At 44.7% G+C, this 22,199-nt stretch overlaps 11 non-coding genes across 11 annotated transcripts; 2 read left to right on the top strand and 9 right to left on the bottom strand.

Annotated features, from left to right (window-relative positions):
* Window positions 1–5,155: 5,155 nt before the first annotated feature.
* LOC135013682 (U5 spliceosomal RNA) lies at window positions 5,156–5,271 on the bottom strand. Its single transcript, XR_010212329.1, has one exon. It is a non-coding gene; the product is annotated as a U5 spliceosomal RNA (small nuclear RNA).
* A 286-nt stretch (window positions 5,272–5,557) lies between these two features.
* Window positions 5,558–5,674, bottom strand: LOC135013688 (U5 spliceosomal RNA). Its single transcript, XR_010212335.1, has one exon. It is a non-coding gene; the product is annotated as a U5 spliceosomal RNA (small nuclear RNA).
* A 286-nt stretch (window positions 5,675–5,960) lies between these two features.
* On the bottom strand, window positions 5,961–6,077 carry LOC135013687 (U5 spliceosomal RNA). The gene has a single exon (XR_010212334.1). It is a non-coding gene; the product is annotated as a U5 spliceosomal RNA (small nuclear RNA).
* Window positions 6,078–6,347: 270 nt separating this feature from the next.
* On the bottom strand, window positions 6,348–6,463 carry LOC135013681 (U5 spliceosomal RNA). Its single transcript, XR_010212328.1, has one exon. It is a non-coding gene; the product is annotated as a U5 spliceosomal RNA (small nuclear RNA).
* A 144-nt stretch (window positions 6,464–6,607) lies between these two features.
* Window positions 6,608–6,771, top strand: LOC135013690 (U1 spliceosomal RNA). Its single transcript, XR_010212337.1, has one exon. It is a non-coding gene; the product is annotated as a U1 spliceosomal RNA (small nuclear RNA).
* Window positions 6,772–10,604: 3,833 nt separating this feature from the next.
* Window positions 10,605–10,717, bottom strand: LOC135013689 (U5 spliceosomal RNA). Its single transcript, XR_010212336.1, has one exon. It is a non-coding gene; the product is annotated as a U5 spliceosomal RNA (small nuclear RNA).
* A 275-nt stretch (window positions 10,718–10,992) lies between these two features.
* Window positions 10,993–11,108, bottom strand: LOC135013684 (U5 spliceosomal RNA). Its single transcript, XR_010212331.1, has one exon. It is a non-coding gene; the product is annotated as a U5 spliceosomal RNA (small nuclear RNA).
* A 275-nt stretch (window positions 11,109–11,383) lies between these two features.
* Window positions 11,384–11,499, bottom strand: LOC135013683 (U5 spliceosomal RNA). The gene has a single exon (XR_010212330.1). It is a non-coding gene; the product is annotated as a U5 spliceosomal RNA (small nuclear RNA).
* Window positions 11,500–13,976: 2,477 nt separating this feature from the next.
* On the bottom strand, window positions 13,977–14,092 carry LOC135013685 (U5 spliceosomal RNA). The gene has a single exon (XR_010212332.1). It is a non-coding gene; the product is annotated as a U5 spliceosomal RNA (small nuclear RNA).
* A 270-nt stretch (window positions 14,093–14,362) lies between these two features.
* On the bottom strand, window positions 14,363–14,478 carry LOC135013680 (U5 spliceosomal RNA). Its single transcript, XR_010212327.1, has one exon. It is a non-coding gene; the product is annotated as a U5 spliceosomal RNA (small nuclear RNA).
* A 144-nt stretch (window positions 14,479–14,622) lies between these two features.
* Window positions 14,623–14,786, top strand: LOC135013686 (U1 spliceosomal RNA). Its single transcript, XR_010212333.1, has one exon. It is a non-coding gene; the product is annotated as a U1 spliceosomal RNA (small nuclear RNA).
* The last annotated feature ends 7,413 nt before the right edge of the window (window positions 14,787–22,199 follow it).

Here is a 22,199-nt window from a genome sequence, read left to right as displayed (position 1 = left end):
ATTATGTTTAGAAGGACATTAATAATGTGTCTTATATGTGTTAGGGGCATTACTGTGTGGAATTATGTGTTTAAGGTGCTCTTCTATGTGGTGTTGCGTATAGAAAGGGCACTACTGTGTCGTCTAATGTGAATAAAGAGCAATAGGGTGTAGTGTAATGTGAATAAGGAGCAATTCAGTGTGATGTAATGTGAATAAGGGGCTCTACTGTGAGGAGTAACGTTTATAAGGTAAAGTGATACTACTGTGGGATGTAATATGAATTATGGAAACTATCGCATGATCAAATGTGAATAAAGTGCAGTACTGTGTGGCGTATTTGGAATTGGGTTACTATTGTGTGGCCATGCCCCTTGCCAGCAAAAACACACTCCTTTTTGGGCTGTGCGCCAAATGTGCGAACTGTTCCTATTTAAAATATAGGGGGTACAAACACCAAAATAAGGACTGCTATGGCTGAGGGGTGATGGTTCCGGGAAAGAAGTGCAAGGTCAGAGGCAGAACCAGCAGTGGTGCTAGGGGGCACTAGCCAAAATCTTGCCTAGGGCATCATATTGGTTAGGGCCGGCTCTGAGTGATAGTGAGCACTGATGAGGATACTAGAACTGACACTGAGCAGCAAGATGCAGCACTGGACTATTAGTAATGTACTGTAGTATGCTGAGCACCACAATGCAGCACAAGACAATGAGCAGTGATACTGAGCACTGATGAGGATACTACTGAGAACTGACACTGAGCAGGAGAGACACACTACTAGTATTACTGAGCAGCAATAAGTAACCACTGATACTGAGCACTGATATTGAGATTTCCACTGAGAGAACATAGCCACGTCCTCTCCGCTCTCTCTTCAATGCACGAGTAAAAATGGCGGCAACGCGCAGCTCTTTATATGGAATCCGAATCTCGCGAGAATCCGACAGCGGGATGATGACATTTTCCCTTGTTCAGGTTTTCCGAGTCAGGCGGGAACAACCGAGCCTGCCTCGGACCAGTGTAAACCACGTGGAGTTCGTCGGGAATTCGGTTCTCGGAGAACCGAACCCGCTCCTCTCTACCTTATACCCATCAATTTTTTTATTTTCAATCTAAGCCCCTGCAGTTTTCTGTAAGCATCTGCTTCGCTATGATGATCAACAAGTCACAAGGGCAAACACTCAGGGCTTGAGGCGTAGATCTTAGGACCAGCTGCTACAAGCATGGCAGAGGTGTCACTATCACTGGTGACACCCAGCACAAGGGAACTCTCGTCTGGGGACAACAACTGCAGGGAGACCACATCTGTTCAGATGAACATGGGAGGGTGGAAGGCTGCCTAATATTGAAGCACCATCAAATATCAAACCATATGCAACAACTAGTACAAGCATTCCAGGGGGAAGGTCTGCAGAAGACGGATTTGCATACGGTGATGTCATCCAAGCAGTGGACCAAAGTTGGCTGGAACCCTCATCTGCATATGAAAAGAGAAAAGGGGCATGCAGGGCATGGCGGCCTTTTGCGGTGCTTGGATGACCCCTAGTTCGCATTAAACACCCCCACCCTCCTTTGGTGTGGGGCTCATGTTGGCCATGCCCCATCCCCTGAAGCATTCAAGCTGATTTCTTGCAGCAGCTGGGCACTGTAACAGCTCCAGAGCTGTTCTGTAAGGCAAGTAAAAGGGTGTGGGCCCTGCAGCACCACCTGTAGTTCGCATTGTGCGTTGGAAGGCACAAAGTAAGCAGACGGGAGGAGAAGTCAGGATAGTGCGCAAGGGCATCCTTTTCTCTTAGTCCGTAGAGGATGCTGGGGTCACATTAAGAACCATGGGGTATAGACGGGATCCGCAAGAGACATGGGCACTTTAAGACTTTCAAAGGGTGTGAACTGGCTCCTCCCTCTATGCCCCTCCTCCAGACTCCAGTTATAGGAACTGAGCCCAGGGAGACGGACATTTCGAGGAAAGGATTTATTGTTAAACTAAGGTGAGCATCTTACCAGCTCACACCTTAAGCATGCCGCAGAACGTGGCATTCAACAGAACACAAGCCAACGGCATGAACAATTGCAGCAAAAAGCTGACCAGAACCATAACACAACATGTGTATAACCACAAGTAATAACTGCAGACACAGTATGGACTGGGACGGGTGCCCAGCATCCTCTACGGACTAAGAGAAAAGGATTTACCGGTAGGTATTAAAATCCTATTTTCTCATACGACCTAGAGGATGCTGGGGTCACATTAAGAACCATGGGGTTATACCAAAGCTCTTGAACGGGTGGGAGAGTGCGTACGACTCTGCAGCACCGAATGACCCAACTTGAGGTTATCATCAGCCAAGGTATCAAACTTGTAAAACTTAGCAAAAGTGTTTACTAAATAGCTGCTCGGCAAAATTGCAATGCCGAGACTCCCCGACCAGCTGCCCAGGATGAACCCACCTTTCTAGTAGAATGGGTCTTCACCTATTTCAGTAACGGCAATCCTGCCGTGGAATGAGCATGCTGAATCTTACCACAGATCCAGCGCATAATGGTCTACATGGAAGCAGGACACCCAATCCTGTTGGGAGCATACAGGACAAACAGAGCCTCTGTTTTCCTAATCTGAACCGTTCTGGTGACATAAATTTTCAAAGTTCTGACCACAGCCAGAGACTTTGACTCAACGAAGGTGTCAGTGGCCAAAGGCACCATGTGGAAAGATGAACCACCTTCGGCAGAAATTGTTGACGTGTCCTCAATTCTGCTCTATCTTCATGAAAGATCAAATAAAGGCTCTTGTGATACTGCATGGTTTGTACTGTTTTCCATGTGCTCCCAGATCTTTCAAGCAAGTAGCATGGTCAAGAAAGTTCTGTTTGAAAAGTAACAACATTTACTGTCATTGTTATAGAATTTGGGAGAAAAAACAAGAAGAAATCTGCACTGTTGACGCACTGGACAGAATGAATGAATCATAAAATATAACCTTTATTAAGTATGTATTAAAATTGGATAAATATTAATATTATTATCCCAAACTGCAGTGAAACATAAAGGTTAAAATCACAGAACTAACATACATGTGCATAAGAAGAATAAAGAGATGTGAAAAAAAGGTTTAAAAAGCGTGTCCGTGTGTGATTATTTTTGAAGGCACAACCCTGGCGGCGTTGTTTATATAGATATATATGTTGCTAATAATCACTTTCTAGCGTAATGTTATTAAATAGCTGTTAGTATCTATGTCGTCAGGTACCACTGGGTCGTATCCTATATACTCCCTTCACTCAATAGGGGTTACCTCCCGGGAAGCCATCCCCATTGGCGAATTTGTGGGGGTGATTGAGTATAACCGGTAAGCTAACCTCCAATTTGTGGGGTGCTTAGGTAGATGGGGATCACTTATTTCTCTGTGTCCCCTAAGACTATATTCCTAAATTCAATACCATAGGGGGATAGCTTTCTATATCGGATAAGGAATCACTTGATAGGGAAATCTCTATGCATCATGGAAAGATCATATTTATTAATATCCAAACTAAAAAAATGATGAATAGCTTTAATTTAGCTGTTTAGATATAGTTAATTGGCGAGATATACCAACAGGTGCGGTTGCCTTAAGGAATATGGCAATTCCAATATAAATAGCAGCCCTCCTTCATATAATCAGCCAGATCTTATTAAATCTGGTCCAGATATAGCCGTTCAGATATACTTAATTGACAACATATATCAATCGGTGGGGTTGCCTTAAGGAATATAGCAATTCCAATTCTCATATAAATAGCAACCTTCCTTCATATATTCAGCCAGATCTTATTTAATCTGATCTAGGCGTAGGCAATAATGCTTTCCTTAGAGGTATAGCCACCTCAATTCTTATTAGGAAGCAAAGTGTCTGTCATAATGGTTTATCCAATTCATCTAAGAAATAATATATTCCATGTGTCAGAGATTCATTACTCTCTATTTACACTGTTAAAGAGTTAATTCTTATTATGTTACAGTGTAATGAAATTATCATATAGGGAGATGTGGCAATTCCATGTGCTATATATATAATAACCCTTAGTGGTCCAGATTCCACAATGAGGAATTTTCTTATAAACCGCTGAAACACACAGCTGTTTGACTGACTTCCAAATATATCTATCTCACTTTGTAACAGTCTTATGATAGAGAAACTGTTACATATTCGGTCACTTAGTTATCTAAAGGTAAACAGACTCAGTGTGAGGGTAATATAATATATCAAATGCGCTGTCAATAATCGTGGTAACTGGTGTAATAATGTGGTATATTGAGTATGCTAGTAAGGCATATAACTGCTCTCCAGCCTTTAAGTGTTACCAATCAATTTGTTACACTGTAAAGGATTTATGGTGTCCTGTTAGGACATGCAGCTGCTAGGCTGACTCAAAGATTTATCCATTTGTAACAATTATGTAACAGTTATATACATGTTACTGGTATTACATAGAAATAGTATGACACAGGCCAGCAGTCCCATGTGTCTAGATTCCACAATAGGAGATTTTCTTTGTCTTATAAACTGCTGGAACACACAGCTGCTAGACTGACTTCAAATATATATATTACTTTGTAACAGTCTTATAGTAAAGAGACTGTTACACACTGTCATTTAGTTATCTCAAGGTTAGCAGATTCTGTGTGAGGATAGTGTTCTGTTAGAACATGCAGCTGCTAGGCTGACTCATAGAAAATGTATCCATTTGTAACAAATGACACATACAGCATTAAATTAATATCTATAGCAGCCCATGTGACATCTCTACTCTTATCATAATTGTCTGGTTATTGCCAATCTGGACAGCAGGAGTGATATATATTCACTAGTCCCAATATCCCATCATATAAATATACCCACACTGATATACTTTCTTATCAAGAGTTATTAGTAGCTATCTGTATGCACTTTAGACATTGTAATTGCTAAGTGACATCATATCTAGTGTATTCCTTTCTTATAGCTCAGCTTCTATTCCCTATTAGTGGAGACTAACAGCTAACATCATAATCATATATTTTTGTTTTATAACATTTCACATGAGTCAAATACACGAGGACACGCCGTGCCCTACACGCGTGTTTCACTGCATCTATGGCAACTTACATTAAAGCTAACAAGAAAGCACACTCGTTCTGTCTTTAAACAGATAAAAGAAACCCCAATAATATGGGGCATGCAAAAATTTAGATAAAACTCAGTTTTGCTCCTCTCCACGGAAATCTTTAGTAAAAGGCGAAAGATTTGTTCGTTCTGAAGAGAAACCAGAGCATGACCAAGATTCCACCTGTCGCCTGAGTGCCATGCCAGCAGTCCTCATTCAGCTCAAAGTGAGCACCCAATATGAAAGAAAGAAAGCAGATTTCTCACCAGGCTTCCCCTTGCTATAAGCATGGTTTGTACTCTTTTCCATGTGCTCCCAGATCTTTCAAGCAATTAGTATGGTCAAGAAAGTTCTGCTTGAAAAGAAACAGACATTTACTGTCATTGTTATACAAATAAACTTACATTAAAGCCAACAAGAAAGCTCACTCGTTCTGTCTTTAAACTGATAAAAGAAACCCCAATAATATGGGGCATGCAAAAATTGAGATAAAACTCAGTTTTGCTCCTCTCCACGGATAATCTTTAATAAAAGGCGAAAGATTTGTTCATTCTGAAGAGAAACCAGAGCATGACCAAGATTCCACCTGTCGCCTGAGTGCCATGCCAGCAGTCCTCATTCAGCTCAAAGTGAGCACCCAATATGAAAGAAAGAAAGCAGATTTCTCACCAGGCTTCCCCTTGCTATAAGCATGGTTTGTACTCTTTTCCATGTGCTCCCAGATCTTTCAAGCAATTAGTATGGTCAAGAAAGTTCTGCTTGAAAAGAAACAGACATTTACTGTCATTGTTATACAAATAAACTTACATTAAAGCCAACAAGAAAGCTCACTCGTTCTGTCTTTAAACTGATAAAAGAAACCCCAATAATATGGGGCATGCAAAAATTGAGATAAAACTCAGTTTTGCTCCTCTCCACGGATAATCTTTAATAAAAGGCGAAAGATTTGTTCATTCTGAAGAGAAACCAGAGCATGACCAAGATTCCACCTGTCGCCTGAGTGCCATGCCAGCAGTCCTCATTCAGATCAAAGTGAGCGCCCAATTTGAAAGAAAGCAGATTTCTCACCTGGCTTCTCCTTGCTATAAGCATGGTTTGTACTGTATTCCATGTGCTCCCAGATCTTTCAAGCAAGTAGCATGGTCAAGAAAGTTCTGTTTGAAAAGAAACAAACATTTACTGTAATTTCTATGCAAATGAGCTTTCATTAAAGCACACTCATTCTATCTTTAAACCGATAAAAGAAACCCCAAAAAGATGGGGCATGCAAAAATTGAGGTAAAACTCAGTTTTGCTCCTCTCCACGGAAATCTTTAGTAAAAGGCGAAAGATTTGTTCGTTCTGAAGAGAAACCAGAGCATGACCAAGATTTTCATCTGAAAATATGTGTTCTCCCTGCAGTTGTTGTCCCCAGATGAGAGTTCCCTTGTGCTGCCTCAGTTGAATCTCCTTTACTTGACAGAGATGTGCCTGAGCAGCGGCCCTCCCCAGCCCTATCCCAAATCATACTTATTTTGCATAGGAGATACCATGGTCATGAAGATTGTTCTCCCAGGGTGAGGTTCATTCATTGCATTCTGGGTATGCTGACCCCTGTGATTTCCCCAAATGTGGGAAACTCGACTGCATTATTTGTGGTAGTGGGGGACTGTGTTTGTGCTTTCCTCTGGTCAGCTCTGGTAAAAGTCAGATTTATTTGTCTCAGATCTTCCTCTAGCCTTGTTCTTCTTTCGAGAGTTCCCTTGTGCTGCCTCAGTTGGATCTCCTTCACTTGACAGGGGGTGCCCGAGCAGCAATCCTCCACAGCTCTAGCCCAACTCCTACTTACCTGCCAGGTGAGATACTATGATCTTCACTGTTAGGGCAATCAGGATGTGGAATTCCCTGCCAGGGAAGGTGGTAATGGCGGACTCTGTAATTGGATTTAAAAAAGGAATGGATACATTTCTGAATGAAAAAGCTATCCAAGGTTATAATACTTAAAATATCAACATGGTTAATCCGGGGGTAACATGAGTTATAGTAGCTAACTAGTCATAAAACATTATTCAGCAAGTATGTAGAATCATCACAACTTAAAACAGGTTGAACACGATGGGCAATTTGCCTCTATTCAACCTCAAAAACTATGTTACTATATGTTACTATATTACTATGTTACTGTAGTATACAGAAAACCAAAATGCAATGAACAGTGATAGTGAGCACTGATGAGGATACTAGAACTGACACTGAGCAGCAAGATGCAGCACTGGACTATTAGTAATGTACTGTAGTATGCTGAGCACCACAATGCAGCACAAGACAATGAGCAGTGATCTGAGCACTGATGAGGATACTACTGAGAACTGACACTGAGCAGGAGAGACACACTACTAGTATTACTGAGCAGCAATAAGTAACCACTGATACTGAGCACTGCTATTGAGATTTCCACTGAGAGAACATAGCCACGTCCATTCCGCTCTCTCTTCAATGCACGAGTAAAAATGGCGGCAACGCGCAGCTCTTTATATGGAATCCGAATCTCGCGAGAATCCGACAGCGGGATGATGACATTTTCCCTTGTTCAGGTTTTCCGAGTCAGGCGGGAACAACCGAGCCTGCCTCGGACCAGTGTAAACCACGTGGAGTTCGTGGGGAATTCGGTTCTCGGAGAACCGAACCCGCTCCTCTCTACCTTATACCCATCAATTTTTTTATTTTCAATCTAAGCCCCTGCAGTTTTCTGTAAGCATCTGCTTCGCTATGATGATCAACAAGTCACAAGGGCAAACACTCAGGGCTTGAGGCGTAGATCTTAGGACCAGCTGCTACAAGCATGGCAGAGGTGTCACTATTACTGGTGACACCCAGAGAGGTGGCGAGGGAGATTGTAATGCAGTGCGCGCAGATAAGCAGCGCAATGGTAAAAAGGAGGCATGGTTTCATAGGTAGGGACGTGGCCTGGTGGCCTGAATCTACATTTTGTTGCTCCGGGTGTCCCGGGGGTTGGGGACTGCACCCGGGGACTAGTGTGTGAGCGGTGCTGGCTCCTGCACAGTGAAAAGGCATGGCCACCCAGCATGACGCCTCCCTTCTTGACCATGCTGTAATTGCAGTCGCACTGCAGTTCAGCGTGATCATAAAAAATGGTGTAGCCTCCTGCTGGTGCAGACTGTATGTGCGCGCAGGAAGCCGCCACCATTTTTGTGATCACAGCGGCTGAATGTGATGTCATACAGCCGCTGTGACCACGCCCCCTGTGTCTCCTCCATTGCAGACCCCATTTTGAAGCCTTGCACCCGCACCGCTCCATCCCTCACTTGGAAATGGAGTGTTGCTGACCCACCTATCCCCCCCCCCCCCCGCCCCGATTGACAGGCAGAGGCGATCGCATTCTCTGCGGGGTGCCGCAGAAAATGCAGGCACATGCGTATGCTCTTAGCAATTTTTGCAGTTGGATCGCTTATTGTGATTGCAATCCAACCTGAATCAGGCCCTATTACCTATCACAATGCGCTGCGGGCAGTACAAAATTGGGTTAATATAGGAGAAAAACCCCCAGACCTGTGCTCCTTAACTGTACCTGGTGGCTAGTGGAGCGGCTGCCCAGTAATCAGTGTCCACGCCAGTGCGCACACGGTCCACCCCCTACGGCCACGCTCCCCTTCAACAGCGGCCTCGTGATCCGGAAGGGTGGTGTGTGTGTGACTGACCTTAGGATGAAACCGGAGCCTCCGCTGCAGTGACCCAGCAACCAGGGCACGGGAGTATACAGCGTCGCTGGGAGTGATGAAGCTGCAGTAAAGATGTCTATTAGACCTAGCCTGCTGCAGCCCTTGTAGATTCTCATAAAACAAGTTCTTCTTTTCTTGTCAAAATTTATAGCTAAGAATAGGCTGCCTGAGGCAGGCCCCTGTTAAGTGGCCTGCTACTGAAGGCACCAACTACAAACTGAGCTCCCTGTTCATGGAAGCGGGGTTATAGAGGAGAATGCACTGAGCATCTTGGGAACAGTCAAAAGCTTTGAGCCGGTTGGTGCCTCAGATCAAGATCCTACTCTACACCCCAATGTGAATCCTTGTGGAGTCCAGTGTACCCCACAGAAGAAATTAATGTGTCACACCCATTGGCAGCAACCTTAGAATAGCTGCTGACGGGCACAATTGAGAATGGAAGGGGGGGGGGGACATTTGAATCCAGCACATAAATGCAATTCAAATATGTAATTTGTACCTTCCTATTTTAAAATATAATGGATGAACCTCACCCTGTGAGAACAATCTTCATGATCAAGAAATCTCATATGCAAAATAAGTATGAGTTGGGATAGGGCTGGGGAGGGTGTCTGCTCTGGCAGCCCCTCCCCCGTCAAGTTAAGGAGATTCAACTGAGGAAGCACAAGGGAACTCTCGTCTGGGGACAACAACTGCAGGGAGACCACATCTTTTCAGATGAACATGGGAGGGCGGAAGGCTGCCTAATACTGAAGCACCATCAAATATCAAACCATATGCAACATCTAGTACAAGCATTCCTGGGGGAAGGTCTGCAGCAGACGGATTTGCATACAGTGATGTTATCCAAGCAGTGGGCCAAAGTTGGCTGGAACCCTCATCTGCATATGAAAAGAGAAAAGGGGCGTGCAGGGCATGGCGGCCTTTTGCAGTGCTTGGATGACCCCTAGTTCTCATTAAACACCCCCACCCTCCTTTGGTGTGGGGCTCATGTTGGCCATGCCCCATCCCCTGAAGCATTCAAGCTGATTTCTTGCAGCAGCTTGGCACTGTAACAGCTCCAGAGCTGTTCTGTAAGGCAAGTAAAAGGGTGTGGGCCCTGCAGCACCACCTGTAGTTCGCATTGTGCGTTGGAAGGCACAAAGTAAGCAGACGGGAGGAGAAGTCAGGATAGTGCGCAAGGGCATCCTTTTCTCTTAGTCCGTAGAGGATGCTGGGGTCACATTAAGAACCATGGGGTATAGACGGGATCCGCAAGAGACATGGGCACTTTAAGACTATCAAAGGGTGTGAACTGGCTCCTCCCTCTATGCCCCTCCTCCAGACTCCAGTTATAGGAACTGTGCCCAGGGAGACGGACATTTCGAGGAAAGGATTTATTGTTAAACTAAGGTGAGCATCTTACCAGCTCACACCTTAAGCATGCCGCAGAACGTGGCATTCAACAGAACACAAGCCAACGGCATGAACAATTGCAGCGTGGCCTAAGTAAAAGGGGGTGTGACTTCGCGGGAGGACCCGCGATCGCGAGTCACGCCCCCGTTTTCGGCACTGAGGGGGCATGCCCAGCGCTCTGTGAGCCGCTGGCATGCCACCTCTCCCTCTGACTTCAGTGAATAGACGCTGTGCGCATGCGCACAGCGTCTATTCACCGCTGCTCTGCTAAGCAGGGCAGCGACAGACAGAGCCTCCCAACTGTCCTCCCCACCGCGGGACACTGCGGCCCGCAGGTGGGACAGCCCCCAAAAAACGGGACTGTCCCGCGAAAATCGGGACAGTTGGGAGGTATGATATGGGGCATGCAAAAATTGAGATAAAACTCAGTTTTGCTCCTCTCCACGGAAATCTTTAATAAAAGGCGAAATATTTGTTAGTTCTGAAGAGAAACCAGAGCATGACCAAGATTCCACCTGTCGCCTGAGTGCCATGCCAGCAGTTCTCATTCAGCTGAAAGTGAGCACCCAATTTGAATGAAAGAAAGCAGATTTCTCACCAGGCTTACCCCTGCTATAAACATGGTTTGTACTCTTTTCCATGTGCTCCCTGATCTTTCAAGCAATTAGTGTGGTCAAGAAAGTTCTGTTTGAAAAGAAACAAACATTTACTGTAATTTCTATGCAAATGAGCTTACATTAAAGCACACTCGTTCTATCTTTAAACAGATAAAATAAAACCCCAATAAGATGGGGCAAGGAAAAAATGAGATAAAACTCAGTTTTGCTCCTCTCCACGGAAATCTTTAGTAAAAGGCGAAAGATTTGTTCGTTCTGAAGAGAAACCAGAGCATGACCAAGATTCCACCTGTCGCCTGAGTGCCATGCCAGCAGTTCTTATTCAGCTCAAAGTGAGCACCCAATTTGAAAGAAAGAAAGCAGATTTCTCACCAGGCTTCCCCTAGCTATAAACATGGTTTGTATTTTTTTCCATGTGTTCCCAGATCTTTCAAGCAATTAGTATAGTCAAGAAAGTTCTGTTTGAAAAGAAACAAACATTTACTGTCATTTCTATGCAAATGAGCTTACATTAAAGCACACTCGTTCTATCTTTAAACCGATAAAATAAAACCCCAATAAGATGGGGCATGCAAAATTTGAGATAAAACTCAGTTTTGCTCCTCTCCACGGAAATCTTTAGTAAAAGGCGAAAGATTTGTTCGTTCTGAAGAGAAACCAGAGCATGACCAAGATTCCACCTGTCGCCTGAGTGCCATGCCAGCCAGGGCCGGCTCCAGGCCTACTAGCACCCTGAGCGAGAAAATGTAAAAGTGCCCCCCCCCATGCGCGCGCCGAAGGCGCGCGCGCCCTTGGAAAAGTGGGCGTGGCCTCTTGAAAAAGTGGGCGTGGTCTCGTCCCCCAGCAGTGCCAGCTACACATGACATGCCCTCCAGCAGTGCCAGCTACACGTGCTAGTGTTCACTTTTTAGGGCAGGTTGCTGATCACAGGGAGGGCACATTTTTAAGTTAGGTGGGCAAAATGATGTACATACTGTAATGCTTGTTGTTCCCATTTCCACACGCTAAAGCATGGACAGTGCGCGCCGAAGGCGCGCAGCAAAAATTTAGGGGAGTTACTTCGTGGGGAAGGTGCGTAGCCACATTATAGTGGCAATTCACATTACACCACACAGTAGTGCAGCTAATACACATTGCACCAGGTAGAACCTCCTATAAGAGCACGTTAGACACATTGCGCCAGGTAGAGCACTGAGACACACTGCCCAGCCACAGACGCCTAGCGGGAACACTACATGATATGCCCCCCAGCAGTGCCAGCTACACATGACATGCCCCCCAGCAGTGCCAGCTACACGTGACATGCCCCCCAGCAGTGCCAGCTACATAAATGGCCACACAGTTCCAGATGGATAAATGCCCCCACAGCGCAGATATGCCCCCACAGTGCCACATACATTAATGCCCTCACAGTGCAAGATATGCCCCCACAGTGCAAGAAATGTCCCCACAGTGCAAGAAATGCCCCCACAGTGCAAGAAATGCCCCCACGGTGCCAGATACATAAATGCCCCCACGGTGCCAGATACATAAATGCCCCCACGGTGCCAGATACATAAATGCCCCCACGGTGCCTGATACATAAATGCCCCCACGGTGCCAGATACATAAATGCCCCCACGGTGCCAGATACATAAATGCCCCCACGGTGCCAGATACATAAATGTCCCCACGGTGCCTGATACATAAATGCCCCCACGGTGCATGATACATAAATGCCCCCACGGTGCATGATACATAAATGCCCCCACGGTGCCTGATACATAAATGCCCCCACGGTGCCTGATACATAAATGCCCCCACAGAGCCAGATAAATGCCCCCACAGTGCCAGATATGTCCCCACAGTGCCAGATATGCCCCCACAGTGCCAGATATGCCCCCACGGTGCCAGAAATGCCCCCACAGTGCCAGATAAATGCCCCCAGTGCCAGATAAATGCCCCCACAGTGCCAGATAAATGCCCCCACAGAGCCAGATAAATGCCCCCACAGTGCCAGAAATGCCCCCACAGTGCCAGAAATGCCCCCACAGTGCCAGATATGCCCCCACAGTGCCAGATATGCCCCCACAGTGCCAGATATGCCCCCACAGTGCCTGATATGTCCCCACAGTGCCAGAAATGCCCCCACAGTGCCAGAAATGCCCCCACAGTGCCAGATAAATGCCCCCACAGAGCCAGATAAATGCCCCCACAGAGCCAGATAAATGCCCCCACAGAGCCAGATAAATGCCCCCACAGTGCCAGAAATGCCCCCACAGTGCCAGAAATGCCCACACAGTGCCAGAAATGCCCCCACAGTGCCAGAAATGTCCCCACAGTGCCTGATATGCCCCCACAGGGCCAGATATGTCCCCACAGTGCCAAATATGCCCCCACAGAGCCAGATATGCAATGCCCCCACAGTGCCAGAAATGCCCCCACAGTGCCAGAAATGCCCCCCACAGAGCCAGAAATGCCCCCACAGTGCCAGAAATGCCCCCACATAACCAAAAATGCCCCCTGTGTGCCAGAAATGCCCCCACAGTGCGGATCTCCCCCCCCCCCCCAAAAAAAATACCTGCGGCGCTGGGGAGGAGTACTGCTGTCCGCCTGTGTGGGAGCGCTGGCGGGCGGGCGGGAGGCCGGGCGAGTGAGCCTGAGCCTGGGTCCGGGCTGGCGGGCGGGTGGGCGGCCACTTGTGCAGGCGGGCTATGCGCGGCGCCGGCGTCTGACGTTAGATACCGGCGCCGCGCAGCGCGCATACACAGCGCGACCGCCAAATGCTGCAGCAGCACACACACAGGGCCGGCTCCAGCATCGAATATGGCGGCGCCAGCGCGAGGCGCCCATTAAGGGTGGCGCCCTGCGCGGCCGCTCTATTCGAACATGCCTAGAGCCAGCCCTGATGCCAGCAGTCCTCATTCAGCTCAAAGTGAGCACCCAATTTGAAAGAAAGAAAGCAGATTTCTCACCAGGCTTCCCCTTGCTATAAGCATGGTTTGTACTCTTTTCCATGTGCTCCCAGATCTTTCAAGCAATTAGTATGGTCAAGAAAGTTCTGCTTGAAAAGAAACAGACATTTACTGTCATTGTTATACAAATAAACTTACATTAAAGCTAACAAGAAAGCACACTCGTTCTGTCTTTAAACTGATAAAAGAAACCCCAATAATATGGGGCATGCAAAAATTGAGATAAAACTCAGTTTTGCTCCTCTCCACGGAAATCTTTAATAAAAGGCGAAATATTTGTTAGTTCTGAAGAGAAACCAGAGCATGACCAAGATTCCACCTGTCGCCTGAGTGCCATGCCAGCAGTCCTCATTCAGATCAAAGTGAGCGCCCAATTTGAAAGAAAGCAGATTTCTCACCTGGCTTCTCCTTGCTATAAGCATGGTTTGTACTGTATTCCATGTGCTCCCAGATCTTTCAAGCAAGTAGCATGGTCAAGAAAGTTCTGTTTGAAAAGAAACAAACATTTACTGTCATTTCTATGCAAATGAGCTTTCATTAAAGCACACTCATTCTATCTTTAAACCGATAAAAGAAACCCCAAAAAGATGGGGCATGCAAAAATTGAGGTAAAACTCAGTTTTGCTCCTCTCCACGGAAATCTTTAGTAAAAGGCGAAAGATTTGTTCGTTCTGAAGAGAAACCAGAGCATGACCAAGATTTTCATCTGAAAATATGTGTTCTCCCTGCAGTTGTTGTCCCCAGATGAGAGTTCCCTTGTGCTGCCTCAGTTGAATCTCCTTTACTTGACAGAGATGTGCCTGAGCAGCGGCCCTCCCCAGCCCTATCCCAAATCATACTTATTTTGCATAGGAGATACCATGGTCATGAAGATTGTTCTCCCAGGGTGAGGTTCATTCATTGCATTCTGGGTATGCTGACCCCTGTGATTTCCCCAAATGTGGGAAACTCGACTGCATTATTTGTGGTAGTGGGGGACTGTGTTTGTGCTTTCCTCTGGTCAGCTCTGGTAAAAGTCAGATTTCTTTGTCTCAGATCTTCCTCTAGCCTTGTTCTTCTTTCGAGAGTTCCCTTGTGCTGCCTCAGTTGGATCTCCTTCACTTGACAGGGGGTGCCCGAGCAGCAATCCTCCACAGCTCTAGCCCAACTCCTACTTACCTGCCAGGTGAGATACTATGATCTTCACTGTTAGGGCAATCAGGATGTGGAATTCCCTGCCAGGGAAGGTGGTAATGGTGGACTCTGTAATTGGATTTAAAAAAGGAATGGATACATTTCTGAATGAAAAAGCTATCCAAGGTTATAATACTTAAAATATCAACATGGTTAATCCGGGGGTAACATGAGTTATAGTAGCTAACTAGTCATAAAACATTATTCAGCAAGTATGTAGAATCATCACAACTTAAAACAGGTTGAACACGATGGGCAATTTGCCTCTATTCAACCTCAAAAACTATGTTACTATATGTTACTATATTACTATGTTACTGTAGTATACAGAAAACCAAAATGCAATGAAGAGTGATAGTGAGCACTGATGAGGATACTAGAACTGACACTGAGCAGCAAGATGCAGCACTGGACTATTAGTAATGTACTGTAGTATGCTGAGCACCACAATGCAGCACAAGACAATGAGCAGTGATACTGAGCACTGATGAGGATACTACTGAGAACTGACACTGAGCAGGAGAGACACACTACTAGTATTACTGAGCAGCAATAAGTAACCACTGATACTGAGCACTGATATTGAGATTTCCACTGAGAGAACATAGCCACGTCCATTCCGCTCTATCTTCAATGCACGAGTAAAAATGGCGGCAACGCGCAGCTCTTTATATGGAATCCGAATCTCGCGAGAATCCGACAGCGGGATGATGACATTTTCCCTTTTTCAGGTTTTCCGAGTCAGGCGGGAACAACCGAGCCTGCCTCGGACCAGTGTAAACAACGTGGAGTTCGTGGGGAATTCGGTTCTCGGAGAACCGAACCCGCTCCTCTCTACCTTATACCTATCAATTTTTTTATTTTCAATCTAAGCCCCTGCAGTTTTCTGTAAGCATCTGCTTCGCTATGATGATCAACAAGTCACAAGGGCAAACACTCAGGGCTTGAGGCGTAGATCTTAGGACCAGCTGCTACAAGCATGGCAGAGGTGTCACTATCACTGGTGACACCCAGAGAGGTGGCGAGGGAGATTGTAATGCAGTGCGCGCAGATAAGCAGCGCAATGGTAAAAAGGAGGCATGGTTTCATAGGTAGGGGCGTGGCCTGGTGGCCTGAATCTACATTTTGTTGCTCCGGGTGTCCCGGGGGTTGGGGGCTGCACCCGGGGACTAGTGTGTGAGCGGTGCTGGCTCCTGCACAGTGAAAGGGCATGGCCACCCAGCATGACGCCTCCCTTCTTGTCCATGCTGTAATTGCAGTCGCACTGCAGTTCAGCGTGATCATAAAAAATGATGTAGCCTCCTGCTGGTGCAGACTGTATGTGCGCGCAGGAAGCCGCCACCATTTTTGTGATCACAGCGGCTGAATGTGATGTCATACAGCCGCTGTGACCACGCCCCCTGTGTCTCCTCCGTTGCAGACCCCATTTTGAAGCCTTGCCCCCGCACCGCTCCATCCCTGACTTGGAAATGGAGTGTTGCTGACCCACCTATCCCCCCCCCCCCGCCCCGATTGACAGGCAGAGGCGATCGCATTCTCTGCGGGGTGCCACAGAAAATGCAGGCACATGCGTATGCTCTTAGCAATTTTTGCAGTTGGATCGCTTATTGTGATTGCAATCCAACCTGAATCAGGCCCTATTACCTATCACAATGCGCTGCGGGCAGTACAAAATTGGGTTAATATAGGAGAAAAACCCCCAGACCTGTGCTCCTTAACTGTACCTGGTGGCTAGTGGAGCGGCTGCCCAGTAATCAGTGTCCACGCCAGTGCGCACACGGTCCACCCCCTACGGCCACGCTCCCCTTCATCAGCGGCCTCGTGATCCGGAAGGGTGGTGTGTGTGTGACTGACCTTAGGATGAAACCGGAGCCTCCGCTGCAGTGACCCAGCAACCAGGGCATGGGAGTATACAGCGCCGCTGGGAGTGATGAAGCTGCAGTAAAGATGTCTATTAGACCTATCCTGCTGCAGCCCTTGTAGATTCTCATAAAACAAGTTCTTCTTTTCTTGTCAAAATTTATAGCTAAGAATAGGCTGCCTGAGGCAGGCCCCTGTTAAGTGGCCTGCTACTGAAGGCACCAACTACAAACTGAGCTCCCTGTTCATGGAAGCGGGGTTATAGAGGAGAATGCACTGAGCATCTTGGGAACAGTCAAAAGCTTTGAGCCGGTTGGTGCCTCAGATCAAGATCCTACTCTACACCCCAATGTGAATCCTTGTGGAGTCCAGTGTACCCCACAGAAGAAATTAATGTGTCACACCCATTGGCAGCAACCTTAGAATAGCTGCTGACGGGCACAATTGAGAATGGAAGGGGGGGGGACGGGACATTTCAATCCAGCACATAAATGCAATTCAAATATGTAATTTGTACCTTCCTATTTTAAAATATAATGGATGAACCTCACCCTGTGAGAACAATCTTCATGATCAAGAGATCTCATATGCAAAATAAGTATGAGTTGGGATAGGGCTGGGGAGGGTGGCTGCTCGGGCAGCCCCTCCCCCGTCAAGTTAAGGAGATTCAACTGAGGAAGCACAAGGGAACTCTCGTCTGGGGACAACAACTGCAGGGAGACCACATCTTTTCAGATGAACATGGGAGGGCGGAAGGCTGCCTAATACTGAAGCACCATCAAATATCAAACCATATGCAACATCAAGTACAAGCATTCCTGGGGGAAGGTCTGCAGCAGACGGATTTGCATACAGTGATGTTATCCAAGCAGTGGGCCAAAGTTGGCTGGAACCCTCATCTGCATATGAAAAGAGAAAAGGGGCGTGCAGGGCATGGCGGCCTTTTGCAGTGCTTGGATGACCCCTAGTTCTCATTAAACACCCACACCCTCCTTTGGTGTGGGGCTCATGTTGGCCATGCCCCATCCCCTGAAGCATTCAAGCTGATTTCTTGCAGCAGCTGGGCACTGTAACAGCTCCAGAGCTGTTCTGTAAGGCAAGTAAAAGGGTGTGGGCCCTGCAGCACCACCTGTAGTTCGCATTGTGCGTTGGAAGGCACAAAGTAAGCAGACGGGAGGAGAAGTCAGGATAGTGCGCAAGGGCATCCTTTTCTCTTAGTCCGTAGAGGATGCTGGGGTCACATTAAGAACCATGGGGTATAGACGGGATCCGCAAGAGACATGGGCACTTTAAGACTATCAAAGGGTGTGAACTGGCTCCTCCCTCTATGCCCCTCCTCCAGACTCCAGTTATAGGAACTGTGCCCAGGGAGACGGACATTTCGAGGAAAGGATTTATTGTTAAACTAAGGTGAGCATCTTACCAGCTCACACCTTAAGCATGCCGCAGAACGTGGCATTCAACAGAACACAAGCCAACGGCATGAACAATTGCAGCAAAAAGCTGACCAGAACCATAACACAACATGTGTATAACCACAAGTAATAACTGCAGACACAGTATGGACTGGGACGGGTGCCCAGCATCCTCTACAGACTAAGAGAAAAGGATTTACCGGTAGGTATTAAAATCCTATTTTCTCATACGACCTAGAGGATGCTGGGGTCACATTAAGAACCATGGGGTTATACCAAAGCTCTTGAACGGGTGGAAGAGTGCGTACGACTCTGCAGCACCGAATGACCCAACTTGAGGTTATCATCGGCAAGGATGCAGTGGCGTTAATGTTTCCTGGTGTCAACCTGTATTATTTCAGTAGATATTGAAATGAGGATGCATCTTGCTGCCTTTCCAATGAAGCAAGTTTAATTTAGTAATAGGTGAAAAACCATCCCTACAAAGATGTTAATCAGATACTTGGCTTTGTGGACACTTTTCAGAGAACAAATTTGTTAGCATAAAAATAAAGCCAGAAAATGAAGAGCTGTTTAATCACTCAATTGGATTTTTTTGCCAGCATATTTCTTTTTCTCTGCAAACCACTGCTAAATTGTGCTTCCTAGCTGTTTTTATAAAATCACTGAATCAAATCTAACTCTGATTACATCAGAGAAGGCCAGGTACCCTACACCATAACAGGGGTTTTTGAAATTTTGACTTGTCTACTTAAAAATCACCAAAATCTGATAACAAGGTCAATTACATCCCTGGGTGGGATTGAACCACCAACCCTTTGGTTAATAACCAATCACACTAACCAATTGCGCCACAGAGACACTTTGCAAAAGTCCATACTGACAAAGGCTAATAAGCATTCATCTAGAACGTTTCCTAGAAAAACTTTTAAAAGTCAATAATCTGGAGAGTTTTTGTAAGATGTTTCTTCCATCAACCAACGAAGAAACACATTGTTACTTTCCCATGATGAGTGAGTGCTTCAAGATCTCTTGCACTTACATGTGCAGCAGAGTACTGTAATGAAAGCATGCTGGGTTCATAACCCAGAGGTAGGCAGATTGAAACTATCCTCTGCTATATGCATTTTTTTTTTGTTAATTAAAGTAATCCAAAACTGGGATTGATATTTTTTCTCTTTTATTTTTACTTAAAGTACAATAACTTTTACCATTTTAATATGTTTTAATAGTATATTGACAGTATTGTTTTCTTTCAAAAATCCACTTAATTTTCTTTACCCGATTATTAAAATGGTAATTGACAAAAACAAACTACATTGTCACCAGAAGAGCAATACAAAATGTACAAGTGATATATTAAAATCATCTTTCCAGCTTGAATTTCAATGATGCATTGGGGCAACGATTTTGTGAGAAACATCTTCACCCTTAAATAAAGATTTTCTTAATTCCTTACCTGTGTGCTAATTAGATATCACCTTGTTTTCACATTAAACAGACTTCCACATGAGAAAGCAGCAAGGATGCAGTGGCGTTAATGTTTCCTGGTGTCAACCTGTATTATTTCAGTAGATATTGAAATGAGGATGCATCTTGCTGCCTTTCCAATGAAGCAAGTTTAATTTAGTAATAGGTGAAAAACCATCCCTACAAAGATGTTAATCCGATACTTGGCTTTGTGGACACTTTTCAGAGAACAAATTTGTTAGCATAAAAATAAAGCCAGAAAATGAAGAGCTGTTTAATCACTCAATTGGATTTTTCTGCCAGCATATTTCATTTTCTCTGCAACCCACTGCTAAATTGTGCTTCCTAGCTGTTTTTTGATAAAATCACTTAATCAAATCTAACTCTGATTACATCAGAGTAGGCCAGGTACCCTACACCATAAGACGGGGTTTGAAATTTTGACTTGTCTACTTAAAGATCACCAAAATCTGATGACAAGGTCAATAACATCCCTGGGTGGGATTGAACCACCAACCCTTTGGTTAATAACCAAACACACTAACCGATTGCACCACAGAGACACTTTGCAAACGTACATACTGACAAAGGCTAATAAGCATTCATCTAGAACAATTCCTAGAAAACTTTAAAAAGTCAATAATCTGGAGAGATTTTGTAAGATGTTTCTTCCATCAACCAATGAAGAAACGCATTGGTACTTTCCCATGATGAGTGAGTGCTTCAGGATCTCTTGCACTTACATGTGCAGCAGAGTACTGCAATGGAAGCATGCTGGGCCCATAACCCAGAGGTAGGCAGATTGAAACTATCCTCTGCTATATGCATTTTTTTTTGTTAATTAAAGTAATCCAAAACTGGGATTGATATTTTTGCTCTTTTATTTTTACTTAAAGTACAATAACTTTTACCATTTTAATTTGTTTTAATAGTATATTGACAGTATTGTTTTCTTTCAAAAATCCACTTAATTTTCTTTACCCTATTATTAAAATGGTAATTGACAAAAACAAACTACATTGTCACCAGAAGAGCAATACAAAATGTACAAGTGATATATTAAAATCATCTTTCCAGCTTGAATTTCAATGATGCATTGGGGCAACGATTTTGTGAGAAACATCTTCACCCTTAAATAAAGATTTTCTTAATTCCTTACCTGTGTGCTAATTAGATATCACCTTGTTTTCACATTAAACAGACTTCCACATGAGAAAGCAGCAAGGATGCAGTGGCGTTAATGTTTCCTGGTGTCAACCTGTATTATTTCAGTAGATATTGAAATGAGGATGCATCTTGCTGCCTTTCCAATGAAGCAAGTTTAATTTAGTAATAGGTGAAAAACCATCCCTACAAAGATGTTAATCAGATACTTGGCTTTGTGGACACTTTTCAGAGAACAAATTTGTTAGCATAAAAATAAAGCCAGAAAATGAAGAGCTGTTTAATCACTCAATTGGATTTTTTTGCCAGCATATTTCTTTTTCTCTGCAAACCACTGCTAAATTGTGCTTCCTAGCTGTTTTTATAAAATCACTGAATCAAATCTAACTCTGATTACATCAGAGAAGGCCAGGTACCCTACACCATAACAGGGGTTTTTGAAATTTTGACTTGTCTACTTAAATATCACCAAAATCTGATCACAAGGTCAATTACGTCCCTGGGTGGGATTGAACCACCAACCTTTTGATTAATAGCTGAACACACTAACCGATTGCGCCACAGAGACACTTTGCAAAAAGAATATACTGACAAAGACTAATAAGCATTCATCTAGAACGTTTCCTAGAAAAACTTTAAAAAGTCAATAATCTGGAGAGTTTTTGTAAGATGTTTCTTCCAGCAACCAATGAAGAAACACATTGGTACTTTCGCATGATGAGTGAGTGCTTCAGGATCTCTTGCACTTACATGTGCAGCAGAGTACTGCAATGGAAGCATGCTGGGCCCATAACCCAGAGGTAGGCAGATTGAAACTATCCTTTGCTATATGCATTTTTTTTTTGTTCATTAAAGTAATCCAAAACTGGGATTGATATTTTAGCTTTTATTTTTACTTAAAGTACAATAACTTTTACCATTTTAATTTGTTTTAATAGTATATTGACAGTATTGTTTTCTTTCAAAAATCCACTTAATTTTCTTTACCCTATTATTAAAATGGTAATTGACAAAAACAAACTACATTGTCACCAGAAGAGCAATACAAAATGTACAAGTGATATATTAAAATCATCTTTCCAGCTTGAATTTCAATGATGCATTGGGGCAATGATTTTGTGAGAAACATCTTTACCCTTAAATAAAGATTTTCTTAATTCCTTACCTGTGTGCTAATTAGATATCACCTTGTTTTCACATTAAACAGACTTCCACATGAGAAAGCAGCAAGGATGCAGTGGCGTTAATGTTTCCTGGTGTCAACCTGTATTATTTCAGTAGATATTGAAATGAGGATGCATCTTGCTGCCTTTCCAATGAAGCAAGTTTA

This window comes from Pseudophryne corroboree, unplaced genomic scaffold, assembly GCF_028390025.1.
Source record: "Pseudophryne corroboree isolate aPseCor3 unplaced genomic scaffold, aPseCor3.hap2 scaffold_2714, whole genome shotgun sequence".
In the NCBI taxonomy this organism is placed as follows: Eukaryota; Metazoa; Chordata; class Amphibia; order Anura; family Myobatrachidae; genus Pseudophryne; species Pseudophryne corroboree.
This window is presented reverse-complemented; position numbering and strand designations above follow the sequence as displayed.